The sequence below is a fragment of the Aquarana catesbeiana genome, linkage group LG03 (assembly GCF_042186555.1).
Source record: "Aquarana catesbeiana isolate 2022-GZ linkage group LG03, ASM4218655v1, whole genome shotgun sequence".
Taxonomy (NCBI): domain Eukaryota; kingdom Metazoa; phylum Chordata; class Amphibia; order Anura; family Ranidae; genus Aquarana; species Aquarana catesbeiana.
The window spans coordinates 243366973-243393471 of NC_133326.1; the positions used below are offsets into that span (position 1 = coordinate 243366973).

The window sequence follows — 26499 nt, forward strand, 5'->3', positions numbered from 1 at the left end:
TTTGCCACAAGATGTAAGCAACCTAATAACACTGTTTAGATATAAGAATGTTCTATGCAACCATTGCATATGAGCAGGGTTTTTTCTCTCAGAGAATAGGTTCAGGAACTCCCCTTTTAAAGTCACCCCTTGTCTTTGCCCCCAACCACCTCTGAGCACCGTCCCTTGGTTCCATCCTCTACCCACCTTCCTGTACGACCCTTTTTAGAGAATACAGAAACAAGTATTATTTTGTGGTGCTAAGTAATTTGTATAGATTTTATTAAAAAGCATTAAGATATACACCCTTCTTTCAACAATAGATCCTCCCTTTCAACAATAGAACCCCCGCAACAAAATGACCCTCCAGTAACAAAAGATCCACCCTAGTAACAACAGATCCACCCCAGCAACAATAGACTCCTGTCAGCAACAACAGATCTCCCAGCAGCCAGCATTAATAGACCCTCCAGCAGCCAGAAACAATAAACCCCTCTCTCATCAGTAGATCCCTCCCAGCAACAATTGGCCCCCAGCAATGATAGATCCCCCAGCAGCCAACAACAATAGACCCTTCCCTCAGCAGTAGATTCCTCCCATCAACAATAGATTTCCCAGCCACACCCCAGCACCCTTTGCCATAACATACATTAAGTGCAGGAGGTGCCAGAACTGCGTTCCTCCACGTTCCCCCTGAAAAAAAGCCCTGCATATGAGTATCAAATGGCAGCATGTACTGGCACAGGAGGGCAGCTCCATGTATCATTGACAGTGTAAATATAAGCATGAAGTATTCTAATACCAAAATGTTCCTGCAATGTCTGATATACCTTGTATATACCATGGAAATAGGTTTACATTGCCCATAGCAGTGAAGGTTCCCTTTGTACTCTTATGCCCCATACACACGATAGGATTTTCAGACGGAAAATGTTCTATGGGAGCTTGTTGTCGGAAATTCCGACCGTGTGTAGGCTCCATCGGACATTTTACATCGGAATTTCTGTCACACAAAATTTGAGATCTGGATCACAAAGTTCCACGTATGCTCGGAATCAAGCAGAAGAGCCACACTAGCTATTGAACTTTATTTTTCTTGGCTCGTCGTACGTGTTGTACATCACCGCGTTCTTGACGTTCTGAATTTCTGACAAGATTTGTGTGACCGTGTGTATGCAAGACAAGTTTGAGCTAACATCCGTCGGAAAAAAAAAACATGGATTTTGTTGTCGGCAAATCCGACCGTGTGTACAGGGCATTTGAGTACAGTGGTGGACAAAAAGGAAGACACTAATTGGGTTGGTGTTATTTTGGAGTTTAGACTGTCTGAGATACTTATAGCATTTACATTAAATCATATCATAAATGGCTTTTCCCATTTTGTTCCTTCTTCTCTTCCCATTGTATTTATAAAGGCACAGTAGATTGCATGGTATGTGACTGAATCCCCCACAGTGAGAACATTGTTTTTGCTGCATTTGGGGATTCTCTGAATGAAACCCTAAAATGTAGTGTATTGCAGCATACCTATCCTTTGATGTGGTGGTTGCATTAGTTTTCATTTTTCAGGCTTTTTTCCTTTATTTTCACCTAGTGATCATGCCAGTAGCACACTTCCTGCCCTAGGATGACAATGCTCACTCACTGTATTGCATTAATTGAGGAGCAGCATTGTCACCTCTAAGCTGCTTTCCTTATTTGGACTACAAACAAGTACTCCTCTCTTCAGCCCTATGGGGGGTGGGGAGATTTTATTTTATGAAGATAGTTTGGAAGGATATATAACAGTTTTGGAAGGACAAATAGCAATTAAAATTTCAGTTCACCTCTCACCACATTACTTACTTGCATTCTGTAGAAACAATATAATAACAATACAATATAAGGACTTTTTTTGAATGGATGAGAGGAGAGAAAGAGGTAAGCAGCCACTGGAGTATTTAAAGTGGATCTTTACCCCCCCCCCCCTCGTTTTTTTTAACCCCAGCTTACTGGGTTGCAGCCTCTGTATAGTTCAGATACTCACCCACCCAGTGGATCCAGCATTGTCATGCTGAAATTCTCTTCTCTTCTTCCACTGATCAGGTCCTGCGGTGCCACATTCTTCGTGACATCAAGAGACTGCCGGCTCTTCTGGGTTCAGCCAGAGGGCCTCCTGATCACACAGGACTAGCCCCCCCCGTGAATGGGAGCCAATGCCACCTGAGATATGTAACATATACTATATTGTCAAAAGTATTGGGACACCTGCCTTTACATACACATGCACTTTAATGGCATCCCAGTCTTAGTCTGTAGAATTCAATATTGAGTTGGCCCACCCTTTGCAGCTATAACAGCTTCAACTCTTCTGGGAAGGCTGTCCACGAGGTTTAGGTGTGTCTATGGGAATGTTTGACTGCATTTGTGAGGTCAGGCACTGATGTTGGATGAGAAGGCCTGGTTCACAGTCTCCACCCTAATTCATCCCAAAAGTGTTCTATTGGGTTGAGTTCAGGACTCTGTGCAGGCCAGTCAAGTTCCTCCACTCCAAATTCGCTCATCCATGTCTTCGCTCATCCAGGCCTTCTCGTCCACATCAGTGCCTGACCTCACAAATGGGCTTCTGGAAGAATGGTCAAACATTCCCATAGACATAACTCCTAAACCTTGTGGAAAGCCTTCCCAAAAGAGTTGAAGTTATTATGGCTGCAAAGGGTGGGCCAACTCTATATTGAACCCTATGGACTAAGACTGGGATGCGATTAAAGTTCATGTGCGTGTAAAGGCAGGCGTACCAATACTTTTGACAATATAGTGTACATATCCCAGGAGGCACTGCAAGCACAGTCCTCGTCGGCTCGTCATTCGCCTAGGCAAATGAAGTACAGCTGGCGGAACCAAACCTTTTAATTGAAAAAAAGGTAAATAAACCAAAAAAGAGATCTTCGTGTAGGTGAGCGGAGGACGGGTGACGAGGAGGAACTTTTCTTTGGAGGGTGAAGATTCACTTTCATGTACTGCAATGTTAGAGTCAAGGAAGTAAACTCTTGCAGTCAAAGGAAGGAAGTAAAGGAAGTAAACTCTTGCAGAGCCATAAAATCAGCAATGTAAAGAGTACCTGTCATCTCTGCAAGGAACATTTCTACACAAAGTGGCGATCAACAGGATGTGAGATACACCTAATTAGAGGAAAGTAATGTTACTGAACCTGTATCGCAGAACAATTTTTAAAAAATAAACATTAGCTTTAAAGCCAAATTCTAAGTATGTTTTTTTTTGCATGGTTACACTGGTCCGGCTTGGACCAATGTAAGTATACATATTTCATACATGGCAGAACCCTGTGAAGGCACACAATCCTTTTACAAAATCGTTCACTACTACAGTGATCCTCTCTGTCTCCCAGGTCCAGTGCTGAGCAGCTACTCTGCTGCATGGTAACCATGGGGGTTGTCCAATCAGCATGGCCGCCTTTCAGAGAATGCCGTGCATTTTTCTCAGCCAATAGAAGGCATTCTCTGATTGGACAAGGTGGAGATTGTGATGTCACTACCTCACCACTCCACCTGGTCCAATAAGAGAGCATTGTGCATAGCATTAGAAAAATGCAAGGCACTCTCTGAATAGCACCCATGATGATCGAGTGACCCTCTGTGGTAACTATGCAGCAGGGCAGCGGCTTGGCAAAGGACCTGGAAGACAGCGAAGATCACTTTAGTAGTAGTGGCTACTACTGTACAAAGATCCTCCGCTTCCATAGGGATCCTACAGGTATGGAATATATATATTTACATTGGTCCAAGCTGGGCCAATGTAACTATGCAAAAAAGAAAACAAAACATACCTGGAATTCAGCTTTAACAGTAGTAAAATGAACAAATAATATTAAGGACAGTTCGGATGTCCCCATCTTTTTGGTAATATATATGGAAATTGCTCTCAGCACTTTTGGCATATATTCTCAGATCCCTGCTCCTGTAGATATGTGAGCGGAGCTGTTTGTCATAGATATATTCATGTTGGTCAAAGTGACATTTCTGATCAGAGCTTAGACTTTCAAGATCTTACAGTTTCTCAGACATCTTTTGCCTCCAATCCAATTTCAAGTGTAACATATGAAGCAGAAGAACCCAGGGGTTGAGGCTTGTGCAGGAAAGTCATCATTATTTGTGATGAGACTGTATAAATACATTTTGCCCTTGGCACAATGGCTTCATCTGGCCCTGGTGGTACATTGTTGACATCACTTTTATCATTGAACCAATATTATATCTTCTGAACATTTTTTAGGCATGCAGGTGACTGCTGGATACTTTAGGGTAATCAGAGGCTGCCTATGGGCTGTCCTTAAAGCGGGGGTCCACCTATCTATTGTTTTTTTTTTTTTGAGTTCATTCACAAACTTTTCTTCTCAGCATTACATACTCACATATTGTGTGTAATATGTCCGCCTGTGTCAGATTTCGTCGGAAAGAATAACTTATATTATTCACTGCAGGCGGTTTCCATCTTCATTGTGGGCATTTGAAGCCCACAAGCATTTATTTCCTGGATGTGGTGAATGCTGTGCTCCCAGCATTCACTGCTCGTTCCCGCACATGCTCAGTGGCATCCTGGGAAGCCTGAGACTAGCTCCCAGGAGTCTGGGAGAGGCTAGAAACACGCCTACTCCCACGGGAGGAGAACCAGGAAGTGCAAAGAAGAATAGAAAAATAAAAGGTAATTACGGCGATTTAAATTTTTTTAAACAGCATGTCAGCATCTAGGCAAGGAAGAGAATACATACCGATATCGTTCAAAATTTGGGTGGAACCCCGCTTTAAGCAAAAAAGAAGGAACCATGGAGTGTACAAATGGAATACAAAAAAAAATGTCAAACACATTACATGTTCTTCAACTAAGCTCACTATGGTTAGTATTGCAGACTTTACCAAATTAGTAGGGATGCCACAGTCTGCAGGATAGCTGAATCATCACTTTTTGGTTCTTCTAGATATTTATACATGTAAGTTTGTGTTTTCTGCTCGGAATGGTGCGGTATAAGAATCCAAGCAATCGTGTTTCCAGAATTCCATGGTTCAGTAGGATAAAAGAGTTCCATTTTGCCCAGTTATTAAAGCAATTTGGGCATCAATGATTATTACTATTGTTGTAGTATTTTGACAGACATTTGGAATTCTTGTTTTATTGATTTTAAATGATGTGGGTTTGATGACACTTTAATAAATGCAATCACCGAAATTCACCCAACAATGGCACGACAACATTAAATTTGTGGTGTGGTCAGTATAGATGTCATGAAAGCAATTATGGCTACAATTGTTCTCTATAATAAAATGCTAAATGCCTGACTGATCTTTTGACATACATATGCTGAGTAACTGACCTGAAACAAGTATCTAGAAAATAATATCTTGCATTTCTATGATTTCTCCGATCTGCATACCTTTTCCATATTCGTGTTTTTGGAAGCACTGAAGCTATTAGTTTGGCATAGCAGCCAGGCAACTGGCACTTCAGAAATGGGTCAGAAGTGGGAGCTCCCATAGTTCTATCATGACAGGTTTAGTTTGAAATTTGTTCTGCTCGTTTATTCCAAGGCTGTTGGGGGAAAAGTTGGAATGGGATCAGTACATCAGAAATGATTGTGGTCTATAGTGTATTTTCAGCACTTGCTAGAAATAACATGGAGCTTAATAGACAAATGATATCTACCCGCTTGCTCTTGTCAAGGTGTTTCTGCTGTAGAGTTTGGTTGCTTAGTCTTCATGTGCCTGGCTTTTCAAATGGATGCAGTGTGTGCCCCTGACTGCTGGTTAACATCACATGAACTCAAACTTAAAGTGTTACCATTGGTGTGTGCAGCCTATTGCACCCCAGAGACAAGCATGCGTGTATATGAGCAGAGCAGTGGACGGTGTCAGTAGAGCAAAGACTGGTGTCAGTAGGGCAGTGGATGGTGTCAATAGTTTTTATTTTATTTTATTACTTTTTACCATTTTTTTAGGAGCCCCATTATGGGGCTTTGCTGAAATATCAAGGGTCTAAACCAGGGGTCTCAAACTGGTGTCCCTCCAGCTGTTGCGAAACTACAAGTCCCATGAGGCATTGCAAGGCTGACAATTACAAGCATTATTCCTTCAGGCAGAGGCATGATGGGACTTGTAGTTCCGCAAACAGCTGGAGGACCCCCCAGTTTGAGACCCCTGGTCTAAACAGACCCCTAATAACTCACTTTTGAGGCAGAGAAAGAAACTGAGGACATATATTCCCCGGTCCCTTTCTCTGCAGCCTGCAGTAAAAATAGTTTACTATGCTTCAGTTAAGAATGACATGGCACCTCTAAAGACATCTCTAAAGAATGACATCTTCCTCTAAAGACATGCTGGTAGGTTAATCTGATCCTGTCTAAATTGGCCCTATTATATGTATGAATGTGTGTTAGGGACCTTAGATTGTAAGCTCCTTGAGGCTAGGGACTGATGTGAATGTACCATGTATATGTAAAGCGCTGTGTAAATTGACGGCGCTATATAAGTACCTGGAATAAATAAATAATAAATAGAATGAAGACAGGAGGGATCAGTGCAGATCACTCACTGTGTTCATTCAGAAAAGGAAGGGCAGTTAATTAAATATTTACCAGCCCCTTCTTCGCACCTGAGAGGAGAGGAGGGAAGCTGGCAGCACTGCAAAGGGGAGATGGGAAGCAGGGGGAATCGGCAATGCATGGGGTGATTAGGGTGTGCCCAGGCACACCTGGCACACCCTGTGTGCACGCCTATGAGTGTTACTAAACCCAGGACCCTGCATTCACTATATCTGGTTTCCCACAGTACACAGAACATGGAAATGCAATTATTTTAGTAAATATAAACTCCTAAATGCTTTTTCTCATCAATAGTGTTTGGTTAAAGCTTGTAGGAGAAGTCTACTCTGACTATCCTATGAGGCTGCAGGACCCCTGGCCCTCTGTCTGGACAGTGCTGATTTGCCCTGTGCTGATCAAATGCACCCTCCCAAGAAAAAAACCTTTCTAGCAATACACACCAAACTGAGCATGTGCAGAGTGACTCCAAAGGCTCTGTCTTATCAGGAGATGGATTGGGGACAGTGGAAGAAGGGGAGTATCAGAGACGACAGGATCAAACAGCCTTTTTCCACAATGCAGAGGATTAACCCCTTAGGTTCCACAGTGAGTATAAGAAGCATGTTTTACTGCATATACAGACTGATTTTACTGTTGTGGGTTTAGTAATATTTAAAGCTCAAAAAATGAAAGTAAATCAACCCCACATTGTTGCCCTCCTTTGCCCATGAACGCAGACAGCGATAAAAGCCCAGGGGAGGTTCTAACTATTCCCTGCTGTCTCCTTAACCAACATCACTTGTATAGAAAGTGAGGGAAATCTTCAGAACAGGGAAACAACCAGCATTAAAAACCTGACAGAGGATGTAACCTTTCACCACTTTATCCAACAGTAATAGAGTTTCACATCATTATGGAATCAAGTGAAATCAATCTTCATAGTTTTCTCATCAGGTCATGTTTTATGTTATATCTAAAGCATATTACATTTTACAATTGTTCAGAACCTTTGTTAGTCAAATGTAAAAGATTGCTCAGCTTGGAACTACAGTAGCCTTAAAGCTATTGCTGTCATTGGAAGAATTGAGTATCTCTTATGATTTTCTTTTGTTGTAAGCTTAAAAAGCATCATAAGTGATGTGCATAATCAAGAGAACCAGGTCACTGTGAGAGGGTTGTTTCGCCTAAGGGATGGATTGTAGAATGAGAAATAGTCTTCAAAATTGCAAAATAGTGTACTTTTTTTTTTTACGTCTCCATGAATGTATACCGAATGTCAGAAGAGTGAATAATATCTGTATGCTGACTTGCTGAACAGATGTATGACATGGAGGAGGAATGCACTGTGCTGTAATGTACAGGCAGTGCAAAGAGCAATGATGTATATGAAGTGTAGTAACCTATAGTAACCATAAATCGGATTTTTACATTTTACTGATTTTGAGCTTTGGAAGCTGTAAAGGATGACTGCTGATTGGTTATAATGGTCTATCTGTGCTTTGCATGTTGCTGTTGGCTTTGTTTTTAAAGTGTCACTAAACCCGCATCATACAAACTATCAATAAATGCTGTATTACATGCTGTTCATACTCACTCAGTCACTATAAGATTCGTTTTCTGTATTCTGCAAAAAACCTGGTTGATCCTGCTGCTCTCTATCTCCATCTTCTGTTCATGTCCTCCATTCAGTTAGGGATTTTGCAGAGCAGTGTTGGCAGCTCTGCACATGCTCAGTTTTCAGTGAGTTTATATGCTGACCATTTCCTCCCTATCACATCTGAGCAGCCTATGTGATTATAGAGTCACACATGTGGGCGTATACACAGTGGTAAATGACAGCCCACTTTCTCCCTGCTCCTCCACGTCTCCTAAACACAATGTAGATTAATTGAGGAATCACCTCCCTCCTATTCTGGCTGGAGGAGTGTGACTGGCAGAAATCTGCCTACACCATGTTATTTCCACAAAATATTAAGGATTTGATTTCAAATATACAGTATGTTTGTATGCCAATTTAAAGCAGTTTATTAATATAATTTATTTATTTTTACTCTGTATTCCAAAGGCAGTTTTTTTTTGACCATGTGATCAGCAGCAGAGGACTAGAAGCTCCTCCTGCTTATGTTTCCCTGCAGACAGGCTGGGAAAGATCTGGGTCATGTGACAGCTTTATATCGATTAGGAAAAAGGTACTTCGATTTTTTTAAATTAAAATAATTACAGTGCCATCATCCATGTACAAAAATAGAAAGGTGAATGTAAATTAAACTGTGTGTGTTTTAGTATCACTTTAAGGATGAACTCCAAGAATTATATTAAATCTACCCCTGCAGTACCCCCCCCCCCCATCACCTCCCACACAATTCTCATTTAGTCTAGGGGGAGCTGAAGAGACTGTAACGCTTACCTTACCCCTGCTCTGACTGACTCCAGCTCTCCCTCCAGCACTTCAGGTTGTAGGTGGTCATTTGGCGCCATCACATACATTACAGGAGCTATTACCTCTATATTGCATGTGGAGGAGGCAGGAGTTCGACTGCAGCTGGGGGTGCCTTAGAGAAAAGACTTTGCAGAACCATTCGCACCACTGGAGGGACCCTAATCAAACGAGGACTAAGGTAAGTATTTCTTATTCCTGCAGCTCTAGACTGAATGAGCAGTTAACCCTTGCATTGTGGGGCCACCACTTCAAGGGCAGATTTTTTTAAATTTTGGAGCTGGGCTTTTAAAAATCTAGATTAGTATATGCTTGCAGTCTCCTTGTTCTATTTTTCTGTGATGCTAACAATTTTCTGTAAACTCCATTTGCACACTAATGCCGCGTACACACAATCGGTCATTCTGACATCAATTTTTTTCCGACAGATGTTGGCTCAAACTTGTCTTGCATACACATGGTCACACAAATGTTGTCGGAAATTCCGATCGCCTTGAACGCGGTGACGTACAACACGTACAACGAGGCGAGAAAAATGAAGTTCAATAGCTAGTGCGGCTCTTCTGCTTGATTCCGAGCAGGCGTGGACTTTTGTGCGTCGGAATTGTGTACACACGATCGGAATTTCCGACAACAATGTTTGTTGTCGGAAAATTTGAGAACCTGCTCTCAAACATTTGTTGTCGAAAATTCCGACAGCAAATGTCCGATGGAGCATACACACGGTCAGAATTTCCAACAACAAGCTCACATCAGACATTTGTTGTCAGAAATTCCGACCGTGTGTACGCGGCATTATAAGTAAAAAGGACAACTTACTTGATGATCTATCCGAACACTCATCCTTCTCTCTCCCATCCTCTGGAACTCCTTACTCCAATCTATCCAGGTATCTCCTACTCTGTCCACTTGTAGGAGATCCCTGAAAACCCATCTCTTCGAGGGGGGAACCTGTCCCGTCTTCGCCTAACAACTAAACCTTTTAATTCTTAAACTCATTCATTTTACAGTTAATAGATGGTATTTATCTTACAGCTATTAGATTGTAAGCTCTCAGGAATGGGCCCTCCTAATCCTCTTGTACTGATTTATATTGTAACTGTATTGTCTTCCTTTATATTGTAAAGCGCTGTGCAAACCGTTGCCGTCAAATTCTGTATTTTAATAATAATTATGGATAATATTATTTAAATGGATTTAAAGAGGTTGTAAACCCTCAGGGCCTTTCACCTTAATGTATATGCGATGTGTGATGCAGCTGCCCCCCAGAGCCCCCTTTCATTTACCTGAACCCGATCTTTCCAGCGACGGCGACGAGCACAACAGCTACAGCCGGTGTCTCGGGTCCTGATTGGATAGATTAATAGCAGCACAGCCATTGGCTCCCGCTGCTGTCAATCAAATCCAATGGTGTGTGGGGCAGGGCCGGGCTGAGTCCTGCTGTCTGTCAATAGATGCATCAGGACACGGGCGAGTGACACGAGGGCGAGCAGTTCTCCAACGGGGCACTCGAGAAGAGGAGGAGCCAGGAGCATCGCTGAGATACCCCAGAAGAGGAGGATCGGGGCCACTCTATGCAAATCCAACTGCACAGAGGAAGTAAGTATGACGCTTTGACAACCCACTGCAGATTGCAACTGCAATGGTAAGATGATGACAACCAAATGCAGGTTTCAAGGACAGTGTGTTTGCCTGCACCAGATCACATGGTACAGAAGTACCATGCGATTGGTTTGCTGTTGTGTTTTTAAAGTAGTGCATGCACTACTTTTGTTATGTCTGTTGCAATTCGCTCAATCAAAATGCATGGGCTCAAATCAAACTGAACCACATGTGAATCGCACAGGAATGCACTCTGCGTTTCTGTGCAATTCACATACGTTTCAGTGTAGTCCTATTTGAGCCCATTAAAGAGGAAGTAAACTCTCCCACTCTGATCCTTCTTTTCATTTAGTCCATTATAATAAGTAATTATCAAACTATAGCCACTGTAATCCAGCCCAAATTGCAGATTACTTACTGTTTAAAGAAACTTTAAAAAACTTGTTTCCAGGGGTAAGGCAGCGCCATCTTAAGTATTGTTTTCTGAGTCCACAGTAGAGTGTATTTCCGCCCTTGCATTGAGCACTTCATGTAATGTTAACCAAGCCTCCTTCTCAATCCAATGTTTCTATGGCAACCCTGCTTCCCTGTTCATAGCTGACTTGTTATTTATTTCATAGTATTTACTTGTGCCGATTATCTAATGTTTGCCTATGTCAGTCTTATCAGCTTCAGCTGATAAGACTGCAGTAATGCTGTCCGATGCCTTTTTTTCTACTCCATGTGATGTCACATGGGGTGTAGGAGGAAGCTCTGAGTGATTATGCAGTCTCTTGGGATTTCAGTGTTTTGCCGTAGGAAGTCCTGATAATGGATAGACAAGCACACAGAGTGTGCCATAAATCATGGGAGATATGGGCATGCTCAGTGACATCATTCTAAAGAACAAAAAGGATTACAACAATACTATGCAAGTAAGGAGATATCTAAAAGCAGTGTTCAGTAGGGCCCTTTCCCACTGGGGCGCTTTGCAGGCATTATTGCTCTAATAATAGCGCCTTCAAACCGACCCGAAACAGCCGCTGCTGTCTCTCCAGTGTGAAAGCCCAGAGGGCTGCTAGCAGCATCTTCGGAGCAGTGAAGGAGCGGTTGAAATCAATCGGACAGCGCGGCTATACCGCCGGCAAAGCACCTCTACAGAGACGCTTTGCGGTGGTTTTTAACCCTTTCTCGGCCGCTAGCGGGGGGTAAAACTGCCCCGCTAGCGGCCAAATACCGACAGTGACGCCGCCCCGCCCCAGTGTGAAAAGAGTTTTTTATGCTGATTCACATGGGACAAAGTTGTGTGGGAGAGTTTACATCCACTTTAATTTTGAATGAGCTGAATTGCAGCAAAATTAGTGCATGCACTAATTTAAAAAACTCAGAGCAACCCAATACCTGGTGTGAACCAGCCCTCAAGGTGCTCTATTTATATTGACAATAATAATTAATAATATACCAGCAGTTCTGGGTGCATTTAGCTGTTTGGGGAGTAAAGAAATCATTTGTAACCCCCCTCCCCCTCCGAAATGAGTAATAGTCTTATTTCTGGGATATGTGATAGAGTATAGCCTCATACCCACGATCAGATTTTCAGACAGGTAGGTGTCCTATTATTAATAGTCAGCAGCTAAAGTATTTGTAGCTTCCTACTTTAAAATTTTATTTGGGAGTTCCACCCAAAAGTGGAACTTTCGCTCATTTGTCTTCTCTCCCCCTCCGGTGCCACAATTGGCACCTTTCGGGGGGGGGCACAGGATACCTGTCTTTGACAGGTATCCTGTTCCCACTTCCGGGAGTCCGGGCCGCGGCCTGTGACATCACTGTGGGGCTCTCTCCTCCTCTCCCTGTCGCTGGGTCAGTAGGAGAGAGGAGTGGGGCCTCGCGCATGCGCAGTAGGGTTCCCGCATGAAGCCGTAAGGCTACACTGCCGGGTACCCTTACCCGCAATGGCAGCGACAGCACCCGACAGCTCATGGAAACATCAGCTGCGGTGCTGACAATGCTGGACTCTAGGACAGGTAAGTGTCCTATTGTTAAAAGTCAGCAGCTGCAGTATGTGCAGCTGCTGGCTTTTAATTTTTTTTTGGGGGGGGGGGGGGCAGAAGGTGTTTATCAATAATAAAGTGAAGGATATTCTGTCCTCAAGGGATACAGTATACTCTTGTTCTGTGCACTGCCTTATCGAGTAAGTCTGACCTTATACATGCACTTATTGCTTTAGTTTGCATTTTAGATCAGATTGCTTTTTAAATACCCTCTTTGGTCCTTCTTTACTTTCATTGTTTACTGTTTATAAATGAGCACCTAAAAAGAATAGAGGTAAAGTCAGTGGAAGTATAAACTGAATAAAATAGATTTAGCATTATCATGCTTTTTATAGGCATTGGAAATGTAGGAATTTATTAAATAATGTTTATTTATAAATAGAGTATGGTGTAGCTGGTGCCTTGTCATGAATCAGTCACACAGAGGAAATGAAACCTCTTTTGTATTGTCATGAACCTTGTGCTGATCAGTTATAGAAGCTTGGGAGGTCCACGGGGGCTGTTGATTGGCTGGAAGACTTCTCTGTCTGAATGTCAGTGCACACATTCTGGTAACAGCAGGGATCAGCGACAGTCTTGTCAGTGGGATTACAAGGCAATACCATTACATACACAAGTGCTCTATCTCTTCCTAGTTTTTAGATGATCGTTCCCATTCAATGATTCACATGAGGAACTCTACGAGGCATCCAGGAACAGGTGTATTTCTTTTCTTGTTTAGGTAAGAATGGCATATCTTTTTTAAAAGTACTTATTGCAGTCAAAATATTTTGTTTTGCTTTACTTTTTATGGTTTGTGATGTTTATACCAAATTTGTTTAAAACCATTTATTGGGCAAATTATGCATGCTGACCGAGGTGGAGTTATATGTTATAATGGGAAGTGACTGAACATATAATAGAACTTGATCACCCTAATTTGTGGCTAAAGTTAATTAAACAATGTTGCTGTTTAATCGTTTGGTTGTGTTGTAGATGATTTATATTAATAGGGCTTAACAAATATTTTGTAGCTTTGTTATGTCATACATTAGATCTATGTATTCACATACCTAACATTTAATTCAATCAGTAGTTTCTTTTTGTAAGATCTGTGAGGTGTGTTACAATGGTCATAAACCAGAAGGAATGAATTTGAATATTTTAGTGTTTGGAACATTGGTTCGGTTTTCTGATGGTTAGAGGGGTCAAATCGGCATTTGTTTTTGACTGTAGTGACCAGAAAATTTGAAGGAGCAGGATGGAAAATTCTTCTCGAGCTAACAAAGTTCTAACTGTGGATGTCATTTTTCATTCGGGAAAAATGTGTACATTTTGTAACGAGCCAGCTTTAGTGAATTGTATCATGTTTTATGTACAGACATTTCAGGAATCCTACACATTCAAGCAACAGCTATCTGCTCCTTTATTTACACTCAATTGTAAGTAAAGGCTTCTCCACAGGCATTCATATTTACTGTTTAATTGCAATGCTTTTCTTCCATTTAAATGGTTCTTTATGTGAACCAAGGACAATAGGATGTTGCTTTTTTTGCGCTTCAGTAGCAGAAAGCGGGGAAGACAGTTGTATTTAGTATAATCCATCATACTGTTGAAGGACCAGGAGGGGTATTCATTCAGTGTCTTTTTACTGTGCCTCCTGTTAAGCTATTCTAAATGGCTGTCATTATCTTTTGGAAGTTTATGACCTCCATTTGAAGTGAAATGCTTTATGAATGTGCTGTTATGCTGTATAGCTTATTTGGGGGGTTTATTTCTTGTTTGAACAAATACTAAGGTCTAGTAATGACATTTTTTTTAAGTCATATTAATTTCACTTGCCTGCCACATATGGGACCTCTTAGCGGTCTACAGATATTCCATTGGGCACTCCTTCTTATAGCATTCTTCCAAGTCACAGTAACCATAACAGGTGCAAATATGCGAACTGTGAACTAAAGAAGCATAGATTTACTTTGTATTTACCATCAGATACTACCAGTTCGCTACAAATCATTGTCATTATTTCATTATATATGTTCATTCTGATGTTTTGTAACTATGCTTCTCTTTTGTAGTTAAAGCCAAGTCCAGCCAAAACCTTTTCATTAGGCTTGAAACCCTACAGGGCAGCCATAACCTTTAGGCCTGGGCTCCCTGGACCTGGCCACCTTACATCAGAGTTTACCCCTTTCATTAGGGACCCCAGTGTTCTCCCCCTTACATCAGGGTCGCCAGAGTATCCCCTCCTTAAATCAGGGTCCCCAGATTTGCCCTTACATTAAAGACCCTACTTTCATTAGGGTCCCCAAAGTCTCCCCTTACATTAGGATCCCAAAATCTCCCTTTACATCAGGGTCCCCATAGCCCCCCTTACATCAGGGTCCCCCAGAGCACCCCTCCTTAAATTAGGATCCCCAGAGTACCCCCTTACACCAGTGTCCCCAGAATCCCCCCTCCTTAAGTCCCCTTTCGCGCTTATACGACTTGTCCCAAGATTTTGGACTGCAAAATCGTATGACAAGTCATTCTCCATGATTTTCAATGACTACCATTCATATTGGCACGACTTTAAGTCGTGCTGACTTCAAAGTAGTCCCTGCACTACTTTGGTACAACTTCCATGCGAGTTGTACTCCATAGACCTCAATGTTAAACCCTCAAGTAGTATGCAAATCGTACCTGAATAACATAGACCCGATTTCAGTACGACTTTGTAAGCACAAGCTGTAAGCACAAGCCTCACACCATGTATGTTTTCATTTGTTAATGCCAAAGTTGTGGCAAAGTCGTACAAAGTAGTACTGATCCCAAATCGCGTCAAAATCGTGCAAATTCGCAGTAAAATCTTGCCCATGAAATCGCAGTAAAATTGCGCTACTTTGAAGTCGCACAAGTGTGAAAGGTGACTAAATCAGATTTCCCCCTTACATCAGAGTCCCCCGTTCATTAGGATACCAAAAGTCAACCCCCTTACATCAGGGTCCCCAGAGCCCTCCTTACAACATCAGGGTCCTAAGAGCACCCTTACATCAGGAACAAAGAAGGGGTAATTGGGACTTTAAATGAGGTACGTATGGAAACAGGAAGGCAGTCTGTGTAAAAACACAATAGGATTTATTTACTAAAGGCAAATCTACTTTGCACTGCAAGTGCACTTGGAAGTGCAGTCAGAAGTGCAGTCGCTGTAGATCCGAGGGGGACATGCAAGGAAAATAAAAAGACAACATTTTTGTTTGTACATGATTGGATGATAAATTCAGCAGAACTTCCCCTGATTTCAGATCTTCCCCTCAGATTTACAGTGACTTCACTTTCAAGTGCACTTGCAGTGCACTTGTAGTGCAGAGTGGATTTGCCTTTAGTAAATCAACCCCTTTGTATATTATTTAGTAATGATTGTATAACATATTAAAAAATCCATTCATGGGTTTGTATCCCTTCTGCTAATGAATGCTAGCTACACAAACTTGACACATTGAAGATCAACAATGTACAATTTTCTCTTTTTATAATGCTAGGTCATAGAAAGATAAATTATTATAATATTGTTATCCTAGTTATAACCTTCTTCTACACATTATCCTTGGCATAACCTTGACTGACCAATGGTTACTTCATAAATAACTAAGTTTTAACACGTGGTCATACCAGCAGTAAAATCAAAGGTGACAACAACTGGTTCTCGCCCACCAGTTGTAATGTATGAGAGAGTCAACTGCCATAATCTGACTTACATTTTCATCAGGCTATATACTTCATCACTTTAGATTAGAATTAGGAGCAGTAAAAGTGGCACCCACATTACCTGCTTTCACAGTTGCATGTTGCCACAGATCAGCAGGGCCGCTGATAAGGCAGTACAGCCAGTCCTCCTGTACTGGGCCCAGGCCCCATAATTTCAAAAGGGGGGCCCGGGCACCTGCTGAGCAGGAGGGGCTGCACTGCCTTATTGACAACTTTTGTGGCTCCCCCTGCAGCTCTGCTGTCTTTTCCTCCTTTTTCTTCCTCCCACTTGCATAGCTGGGGTATGGTATCTGCTTCCCCACCCCCTGCTGTCCAGGCCTTCCTGTGTGCCCCCCCCTCTCCTGCAGCATTGCCAGCTTCCCTCCTCTTCTCTCCCACCAGCAGCTGCTGAGGGCAAACAGGGGGATGTTTCAGGATGGAGAGCAGGGGGTGTGCAGTAAATATGTCATATTTATGAGCTCCCCCTTTCCTGTATGAACACAGTGAGCAATTGGCACCGGTTTCTCACCGTCCATTCATTACTGAAGCATAGTAAATTATGTTTACTATGCTTCAGTTTGTGAATGAAACTGGGAGCCCCAGAGCGCTTTCATTCACTGTCCAGTACAGCTGAGACTGCAGAGAAAGGGACTAGGGAATCTCTGTCCTCAGTCCCATTCTCTGTCTCAAATGTGAGAGATTCTGTTTAGACCCCTGATAGTTCACCAAAGCCCCCCCCCCCCCCCCCCAAACAAGGCTTTTTTTTAAAAAAGGAGAGGGGCCCTGTTAAGTACTGTAAGGGGCCCCATGATTTCTAACATCAGCTCTGCAGATCAGACTACCATTGTGAAGTTTTTGAACTGTTAAGATAATTGACAATTTGTTTGCTTTGTTAACTAAAATGGCCCTTTTTAGGAAAAGAACTGAGCACCATCCTGAATATCTGTTAAATATATCACTGAGCTTTCCACAGTAGGCATAAACTTATTTTGGTTGCCATGCACCAATTCTCTAATATGACAAACTCCATTATACTTGAAAAGGTCTTCCTCTCACATATGAAAATGTATATCTCCTCAGCATACAACCTTTGGTCCAATAGATAAACTGAGAAAATATGTTACGTACTGGAACCAGGGTCAGATTTCCCATTAGGCACACTAAACGTTTGCCTATAGAAAGAATGCCTGAGACTTCTTATGCAACAACATGGTTTGCAGTCATCATTTATTCCTCTTGTACCTCTTGGACCTCTTGTAAGTGCAGCACACACCAGTACCTGTCTGTTATTTTGTGACCTTGTCTCAGTTGCAAGAGCAACTGAGACAAGGGATCCTGTATAGATAACAGGGATCCTGTATAGACAAAGCCTGCAAACTGCTTTTTGCAGACTTTGTTTATAATTACATTAAACAAATGTTATTGTTACAATGTTTTATTTTTTATTTTTTGTAGATCAAAGGAGTTTTATTTGATCTACACATAATGTCATTTAAAGCAACCTGACACATGAAAAAAGTTTTTAAAATCTGTACCAATTTAACTCCTTACTTTTAACTAATCTGATCAGCCAAAATGATGTTTCTCTCTATCTTCTCCCCTTAGCTATAATTTCTGAGCTGATTACTTTCTATTTTGTCTTTTCTTTTTTTAACATACTGTGAATCACCGGCTGGAAGGATTGAAGATGGTGTATATATGTGTTATATGTTTTTCACATACACATGGTGATGGACTCCAGGGTTAATGGATGATCTAGAAAAAAACCATATATTTTAGATTTTTCAGAATCTTAAAGTTCTGTCCTCGGTCCTGGAGCCCCGATGCTTTGTAGATCTTTGGGTGGGATAGAACCTTCATTCCCCCTCCACATTTTACCTGATTGTCAGGCCTCATTACTCATTATTGGTCTCAGCTGTGCATAGGCCTTTTTATATGTGAAGCTCAAAATGTATTCTACACTATGTAAACAAATGTGAAACTGCTGTACCTCTTTTACAGTCTAGGGCAGTGATGGCGAACCTTGGCACCCCATATGTTTTGGAACTACATTTCACATGATGCTCATGCACTCTGCAGTGTAGTTGAGCTTCATGGAAAATGTAGTTCAAAAACATCTGTGGTGCCAAGGTTCACCATCACTGGTTTAGGGTATTCAACGTAATAACCAAAATGAAAACCAGTTAAAGGTGCACTGTCCCTTTAAATGACAAACTTCAGTGAAAAAAACAATCACAATTTCAACCAGTGCATAAACATATGATCATTTCATGCCAGGCTTATATCAAATACTAAATGATTATAAGGCTTATAGGTATAAATACATATGTGTACATAATTCATATTGGCTCCCATGCATAATTAGCTACAAGAAAATGAAAAAAGTCCCAGTGAAATAAAAGTCCAAAGTAACACAAATCCAAAAAGAAAATAATCCTAAAACGTGCTCTGCTTCTGGATGAACTAACAGAGAGAAAGCGATATGCCCTAAGGATGACAGCATGCCACAGGACCTTCCACCAGAAAGAGCTAATAGGCTTAGTTTCAAAGGAAGAGATGCCACACAGGATTCAGTAAGTTCCTTGCTGCTCAGCAGCCATTCATGTTATGATCTTTTTGGGAATGATCATCCGTCCAGTCCTGGGTACACATACGGAAGGAGAGATCCCACACAGGGAACAGTAAGGACTTTGCTGCTCAGCAGCCATGATTGATTGAATGATTATCCATCCATTCTTGGATGCACATACAAAGGTTTAAAATACAGAGGGAACATCATTGTGCAGTAACTTTGGCAAATAATTGTATTAAAACATTAAGGCTTCATGTACACAGGATGTGTACACAACCTCTCCTGAACGATTTAACTTGACGTTTTGCCATGTTTGCATTTAGAAGCGTTTCTAAAAAAAAAAAAATGTATTTATTTTTTTTTTAAAAATGGGCAAAAACGAAAAACGCCTATAAACGAAATGCGGCTAAATGCGGTTTACAGCGTTTAGAAGCGTTTGGTGTCTGAAACTTCGGCATCTGAACTCATTTTTTTGCCTTCAAAAAAAGGCCTATAAACGCAACTGCCTAAAAACGACAGTAAACCAACCTGTGTACATGTACACATAAGATAAGTGTCTAACTGCCTCTGAACATCCGTTTAGCAGCAGCAGTGTACATGGGGCCTTACATGTACTTACATTAAGCTTCATATTAACAACGTACTCCAGCACAACACAATACAAACACCACCGGAGTGTCCTCCAAGCGTGCAAAATGATGTCACATGTGCAGCCCCACCCTATGAATTTCTCTGTAATACGCAGTACAGCCAGTCTGTTAGTTTTTGTTTGTGTGATCATTGCCGGCAGTGATCATTGTATTCTGATGGCTGAGAAACCTCTCAGTGTCAGAATACATTAGAGCAGCGGGAGGGATTCCCCCATCAACACTGATTGTGTTGATGGTGGAATCAAGCTATTTTCTTTCCTTTAACCTGTAGTTAAAGAAAAGAAAATTGTATAATGTATGCCTTGCTTTAGACACAAGCCAGTGAGAGGGAACTCCAATGTATAGAAGGGGGGTGTGTAGCGGTAGGGTGTTATCTGACAGACCACTAGTGGCTTATCTAGAAGGAGGGATGTAACAAAATCCTGCACGTCTGTCAAGAGGCGCTATACATAGAATGACAGGCGATAGATCCCCAAGTCCTCAGAAGTGGAGTAGGAACTTTGAGATACTCTTTTCATTCTGTTTAAAAAGGGATTATGTAGAGGATCGCTGTCTCCCCACATGCCCCCCCCTTTTTTTTTTTGAGGGGGTGCATTAGGACTTTCCACAAGAATGGGGGTAAGCTATCCACAGCTCCCTCTTGGGGATGCTTGGATTCTGCCTGGCAGAATGCATTCTTTCTGTTAAAGTTAAATGTTTGAGAATCCAAAGCCATGGCATGGTGTAGACATTACTTTATTCCTGTCTCACTGGTGGTGTTTCCTAGAACAAAACCTGTTGCAGTGCTCTAATGGAGTAATGATGTTGGTCGCAGGCATTTCTGAGAAATTATTGACAAATCCAGGCCACCGAAAGTGATGGAGAACCCCCATCCTTGTTGGGGTTGGAAGTGCCGCTTGAACTTTTGGAGGGGGAGAGTAAGGGGATCCCTATGGCCCTGGCACTGCGATAACCAATAGGTCCAGGTAGGAATGGTTTATGAGTGATTACGTGTTTTACTAGAACACAGCAGATCTCTGCCTGTAACTTAGATATGCAGGATGGCTCCAGTTACATAACATAGCAAACACTTGCTGGCACCTGCTTACATCCCAAAGCTAGTCATTGGTTGTCTGTCTTTGTCTTGACTCGCTCAATTGTTGTCTTTTAGCTTTAATTGTAGGTGCCGCACATTCTTAGGTACACATCTGCACTGCTAATACTTTAAATATTGGACCATAGAGGATGCAAATAATTTTATCGCTGTCCTGAGAGAATACCTGACCAGTAAGCTTTGTGGCGGTTCTCTACTTGATCTGCAATTCATACTGTTTTTGTTGTTACAAGCCCAGTCGTCTCTTTTGTAATTCATGTTTGCAAATATCCGGTAGAACTATTCAGCGATGTGCATGTATACCATTTATCCTTCTTCTACTCCCTCCCTAAGTGCATAAAAATGCAGGAGATTTACTTGAAGACACAGACAACGGTTGTTGTTAATCTGTTACCTTCTGTGGTCCATGAATTAAATATAAACTGTGCCTTACTAATGGGGACTTTACTAATCATGTTTGTAAAAATAGGACTGGAAAATGTAGTAAAGAATGAAGGCCAAGGATATAGTATCTGCTCTGGGAGTTAGGTGTGGTTTTCTTTGTTAATATTGCATGAACAGATGTTAATACGGGATTCATGTTTATAACCAAACTTCTCATGAGGAAACCTTGACTGACCAGATAAAGCAAAGTACTTATATGCAGCCTCTTTCTTTTAATACAAAGATGGTGTGGACAAATTAGCTTTAATATACCATCAAAGTTGAGTGTTTTCTGGTTGAACACACGTTGCTGGGCATGAGCTACAGTAATCAGGTTGTATTAGAGATATGATACATCACATTAGGCACATCGTAGGATGTATTTTCAAGCATGAAAATGTAAACAGTTTGAGAGCAAGATTGGGAATTTCATAGTGTCACTTTTGCTTCTCGTCAAGCCCATGAGGCTGATGCACAGAGAAGAGGACTTGAGCAGGGTCACAGTGCCCTGCAGGTCCGTATTATATCAGGGAGCTTGCTGGAGTTCCTAGCTGTTTGTGTCAGCGCAGTGTGTCTAACACATCAAAAGGTAATTTATGGAAACTCAATCATTAAAGTCTCATAGAAGCTTTAAAGAAATAGTCCACCTTGGAAAAAATGTAATAAATGCACCAGCTGAATAAAAAAAATGCAAAAAATGTTTGCATTCAGGCCTGCAGTTTATTGCAACTGCAATCAGTGTATCATGGATGCAATGCACAGGCCCCTGCATTGTTTACCCCCAGCCCTAGTTCCACATGAAGGTTCAGACCTTCTGTTAGCATTGGACTACAAGTGCAGTGATGCAATGCCACCACCCTGCTGCCCATTTAATCTCTCAGTATCTCTACCATGATGGCAGACGGGACTTGGAGTCATCATATTCATAGATCCCCATGATGCGATGATGTGGCTGTGCAGTCACAGCCACGCAGAGCCACACTAAATTCTAAAGAAATTAGGATGCTGCAGGGAGAACCCTGCTATTTAGGCAAGCAGTGGTGGTGTTGGGTAGAGAGAGGTTTAGAATCAGAACCTGTTTCATGTTACACCCTAAATATGGGTGTAACATGAAACATGTAAAGATGGACAATGCCTTTAACATGTAATGTAAGTACATTTTCAATCTTTTTATATCTGCAGGTTTTCTTAAAAGGATACCTAGAGATCCTGCCATAAAGGACCTTGTTCACACACTTTCTGTTGAAGGGCTGCAAAGCTCTGTCTGTGTCTCCTGCATTGTCACGCAGGCTTCCAGTTGAGACAAGTGGCCATTTTAATGCATATTATGCTGGCATGGACCACTGTTGTCACTATCAGGAAACCTGTCCTGATCGTTGGAGCGCAAACATGTAGACAGGAAGTGGTTGTATGAAAATGAAAAAATTTATTTTAAGAAAAAAAAATGTAGCGTTTAAATCGACAGCAAAATAAATGCAGTTAGTGTTTAGATCTAATTTAAATGTCATGGCTTTGATTTACTAATATAAAAATACATTTCACCTATAGGTGAAGAGCATGCCTCAGATATTTACCTGCAAAAGCTACTTTTGGTATACAGTGCAGGTACAATACAGTTACTCAGCTTAAACAGTCACAATAGAGGCTAGAATTTTAAAAATCATGTAGTGAAACCAGAAGGAACCATTCTTCGAGGGACTGGACATCATTTAATAAAGTTGTTTGTCCCACGGTTGAAATGATAGTTAAAAGCTTGTCTTAGTGCTCCAGTCACTGCTCTTTTCCTCTTGAAATCTGTGCTCCTCATAAAACAGATGCAGCCTAGATATCCAGCTTGCTTTATTGAGTGGATGTCTTGTGCCCATACAATGACATGAGGAGGGAGGGCCACATTCTGTAACACTGAACACAGTACAAGGCACTGTAGACTGCAGATCTATATCAGTAGTTAGTGGTGTAGGATGAAAAATAGCCTTTAATGTTACTAAATAGGTTTATCACTACAGGAAAGTAAACAACATTATTACTCTTTAAAAATATGGCCACAGAATGATGTTTGATGACAGGAAAAAATACAACTTAAGATAGACCCTATTTAGAATGCTGTGCCCAGTTCTGTAGACCTCACTTATTAAAAGAGAGAAAAGAGGGAGAGTTTCGGGACAGGTAACAAAAATTGTGAAAGGTCTGAGGAAAAAAAAAAAACGTATCAGGAGAGCCTGCAGGGACATACTAACTTCATTACCACCCACCTAATACTGAGTAGGCCCCCTTTTGCCTCCCAAGACAGCCTCTTTTGGTGCCAAAATAAACCTGACCCATCCGGGTATGGATGCCATTAGACCTCTGAAGGTATGCTGTGGTATCTGGCAACAAGCAGTCAGTAGCAGATCCTTAAGAACCTGTAAGTTCTGAGATGAGGCCTCCATAATTCAGAGTTTTTTCCAGCACATCCCACGTAGATGCTCGATTGGATTAAGATCTGGAAAATTTGGAGACCAAGTCAAAATCTCAAACTCATCATTGTGTTACTCAAACATAGACTTACACTCGCCTTCCTTCAATCAGATCCAGAAGGGGATCCTTCCTCCTCCATTTAAATGGATCGTATCAGAGGAAATTTAGGTGTAAACGGGCAGAGAAGTCCGTTTACTCCCAGCTGCCTATAGAGTGTCTGTTCTGCAGAAACTGAGCAGGCACGGAACTGTTATATGCCTAGTCTGCTCTGATCAGCAGGGACCACCATATAGATCCCCTGCTGATCAAAACAGAGTCAGCTCCGTGTGAAAAGGGCCTAACTGATTTTGCAGCAACTTTGATTCAATAGGTTGTTTTTCAGCTTGTTTTGATCTTTGCAGTGCATGCTCCAAAAAATGTTTGTGCAGACATGTTAGATCCTTGCCTTCAGGAAACAACTCTCTAATATCTGCATCCCACTCTTGCTTCAAGGATTTCTCCCATGATGTACTTTTTCTATGTAATGTATCTATCTATCTGTGAAAGTATTATTTTTGGTTTGGTGCCTCTAGTTCTCCAAATCAGAGTGTGCTCGGGTGTACAAATGTTAACCCAGTTTTCAAGGGCAAAGAATGGCCCCTCTTAAGCTTCATTGTTGGCTAATGAGGGCTACCTATGGCCGAGGAAGTTGGATGGATATACGTATACTAGGGTACTAATGAATTCAGGATGCCAAGTTGGAAAATGTGCCTGCTTTTTATTGCTACTGGCTACGTAGAGGTGTTTCCCCCCAATTCTGTTTCTCTTTAATACTGAATTATGCTTTATAAGGCATGGCTTATCTTCTGGACAAATGAATGACTACCTCTTGCTGTATGTTTATTTTATTTAAATTATAAAGTCCTGCAAATTGCCCTTTTAGTTTGCTGTTATGCTGTTAATCGTTTTATTGTTTTGGGTGAATTCCTTATATTCTTTATATTGCCAAAGCCATGTGGAATAACTTTCTAAAGTGTAGTAATAAAAACATTTAGTGTACATTTGATAGGTAAAATTATTCAACTGTTATGGTTCATCTGTCAGAGTCTTGTAGTTCTGTTTGCCTTTCAATAATTAAATGTGTTCATGTAAATATGGTACTTTATGTTTTCCATTTTTGAAATATACATACTCTTCATTAGGATTATGAAACTATTTAAGCGAACTTCTTAACAAATGACAAAACTAAATGACAGACTGACAAAATTCAGTGGAAATATTAAAATAGAGTAGAATAAAACAGAGGTGATAAGACTTGAACCAGCAACATAATCTAAGCCACAAAAAGTGTGAGTAAAGTATGATCATATTTGTACTCTTCTGCATGGATTACAAATATCCTTTTCCAGGTTTTTTCTTCTGCTACATATTGTCCCAGGAGTGTTTGTCAAACCTCAGACTAACTCACTGTAGCTGAATTACAAACTAGAACATGCAGCTCCTCTTATCTTCAGCTCCAGTGTGCAATAACAGTTTTACAGGTGCATTTTCAGCTAGAAACAGTCAAGCAGATGGTAGATTTCCTTGCGCTCAGTTATGGTTATTACAGATACCTGTTCCCCTGTGGCTTAGTCTTAGCCATCATGAATTCTTTGAAAAACTTTTACATTTTCTGTTATTATTTATATTTTTGAGAGGAGGTAGATAAGAGATATAGCAGGCATTACAATTTGAAAAGAATACTTTAATCCTGGAAGCCTTATGGTCTAGAGAAGTTGTTCTCTTGGAGGGAGCTCCTTAACATCTGCCTTTTGTGATGCACTTATACAGTGAGGGAGATTTACAAAAGCCGGTGTACAAAGAATCTGGTGCAGCTGTGCATAGTAACCAATCAGTTTCTAGGTTTTATTGGCAAAGCTTATTTGAACAGGCTGTGATTAGAAGCTGATTGGTTATTATGCACAGCTGCTCCAGATTCTGTATGCAAGTGAGTCCTGTTGCTCATTAATATAGAACGCACCGGTGCACTGATATTGGATGAACTGGTTGCATTACCTATGCCACTGTTCCCTGTGGGTAACTTTAGATTGTTTTTAGTATTCAGAATTCTGGCAGCACATATATGTTTAAGCCTAGATTCACACTGTAGCAATGCAGGAACCAGCGCAATTCCAGCGCCAGTTCCCACATCGCATGTCTCTCGCAGGCAGTTCACACTGCCCTTTGCAAACCGCTGCGGGTGTCAATACAATGTTAATGACACCCCAAGATCGGTTCACAAATCGCAGTGCAAACTGTGGATTCGGACAGGAATTGGATTGCATAGGTGAGAACACCATGCATACCGATTCCAGTGCAGAGAAAAAAAAGTCCCTGCACCTTTTTTTAAAGGGAATCCAATGCAAGTTCAGCCATACAACTGTATGGCTGAACTCGCACTGCACAGACATCGCATGTGATCAGCAACACAGTGTGAGTGCGAATCACATGCGATGTCTGATATTGCACAAGTGAGAACCCAGGCTAAAGGTGTATCAGGTTGTAATGCTATACCATATTGATACTCTTTTCTGTGCATTGTATCTGTTTACACCTCTGAAATGTTATCACATACGTTTGAAAAGACTTTATTATAAATTCAGTGGAGATTACCCCAGTGACAAATTGAGCCTTACTGAAGCCTTTTTCATTAGTCTTTGCATTGACTGTTAGGTGAATGGTTGTCATCAGTCTTGGATACTTTGCAACCTTGTCTAAATAATGTTTGCAGATCATCGTTTTAGTAAAAATCCTGGTGGCTCATTTTTTTAAGTGCCAGTTACGATAAATAAAAAAAAAATATTGCATTTGTTTTTTACATAATACTTTCTGCCCCTGTACTAATTGCAGTCTAAAGGTATAGCATTCACTAAGCCTTTAGTATCCAGTCTCTATGACTGTATGACAAGAAAGGCTCTTCTTTCCTGTTGAGGGACACAGCAAATCTTAGGACCCTTCCACT

General features: G+C 41.3%; 1 protein-coding gene across 17 annotated transcripts in view; it reads left to right on the forward strand.

Moving 5' to 3' along the window:
• The window catches only part of NRCAM (neuronal cell adhesion molecule), a 320212-nt gene that overhangs the window by 142053 nt on the left and 151660 nt on the right, over positions 1–26499 (forward strand). Inside the window, exon 1 of one of the 17 annotated variants that reach the window (XM_073619913.1) lies at positions 13231–13340. The exons of the other annotated variants lie outside the window; for them this stretch is intronic. The gene's annotated coding sequence lies outside the window, so the exon portion shown is untranslated. Of the gene's footprint in view, positions 1–13230; positions 13341–26499 lie in introns of those variants that run through there. 17 annotated transcript variants of the gene reach the window in all.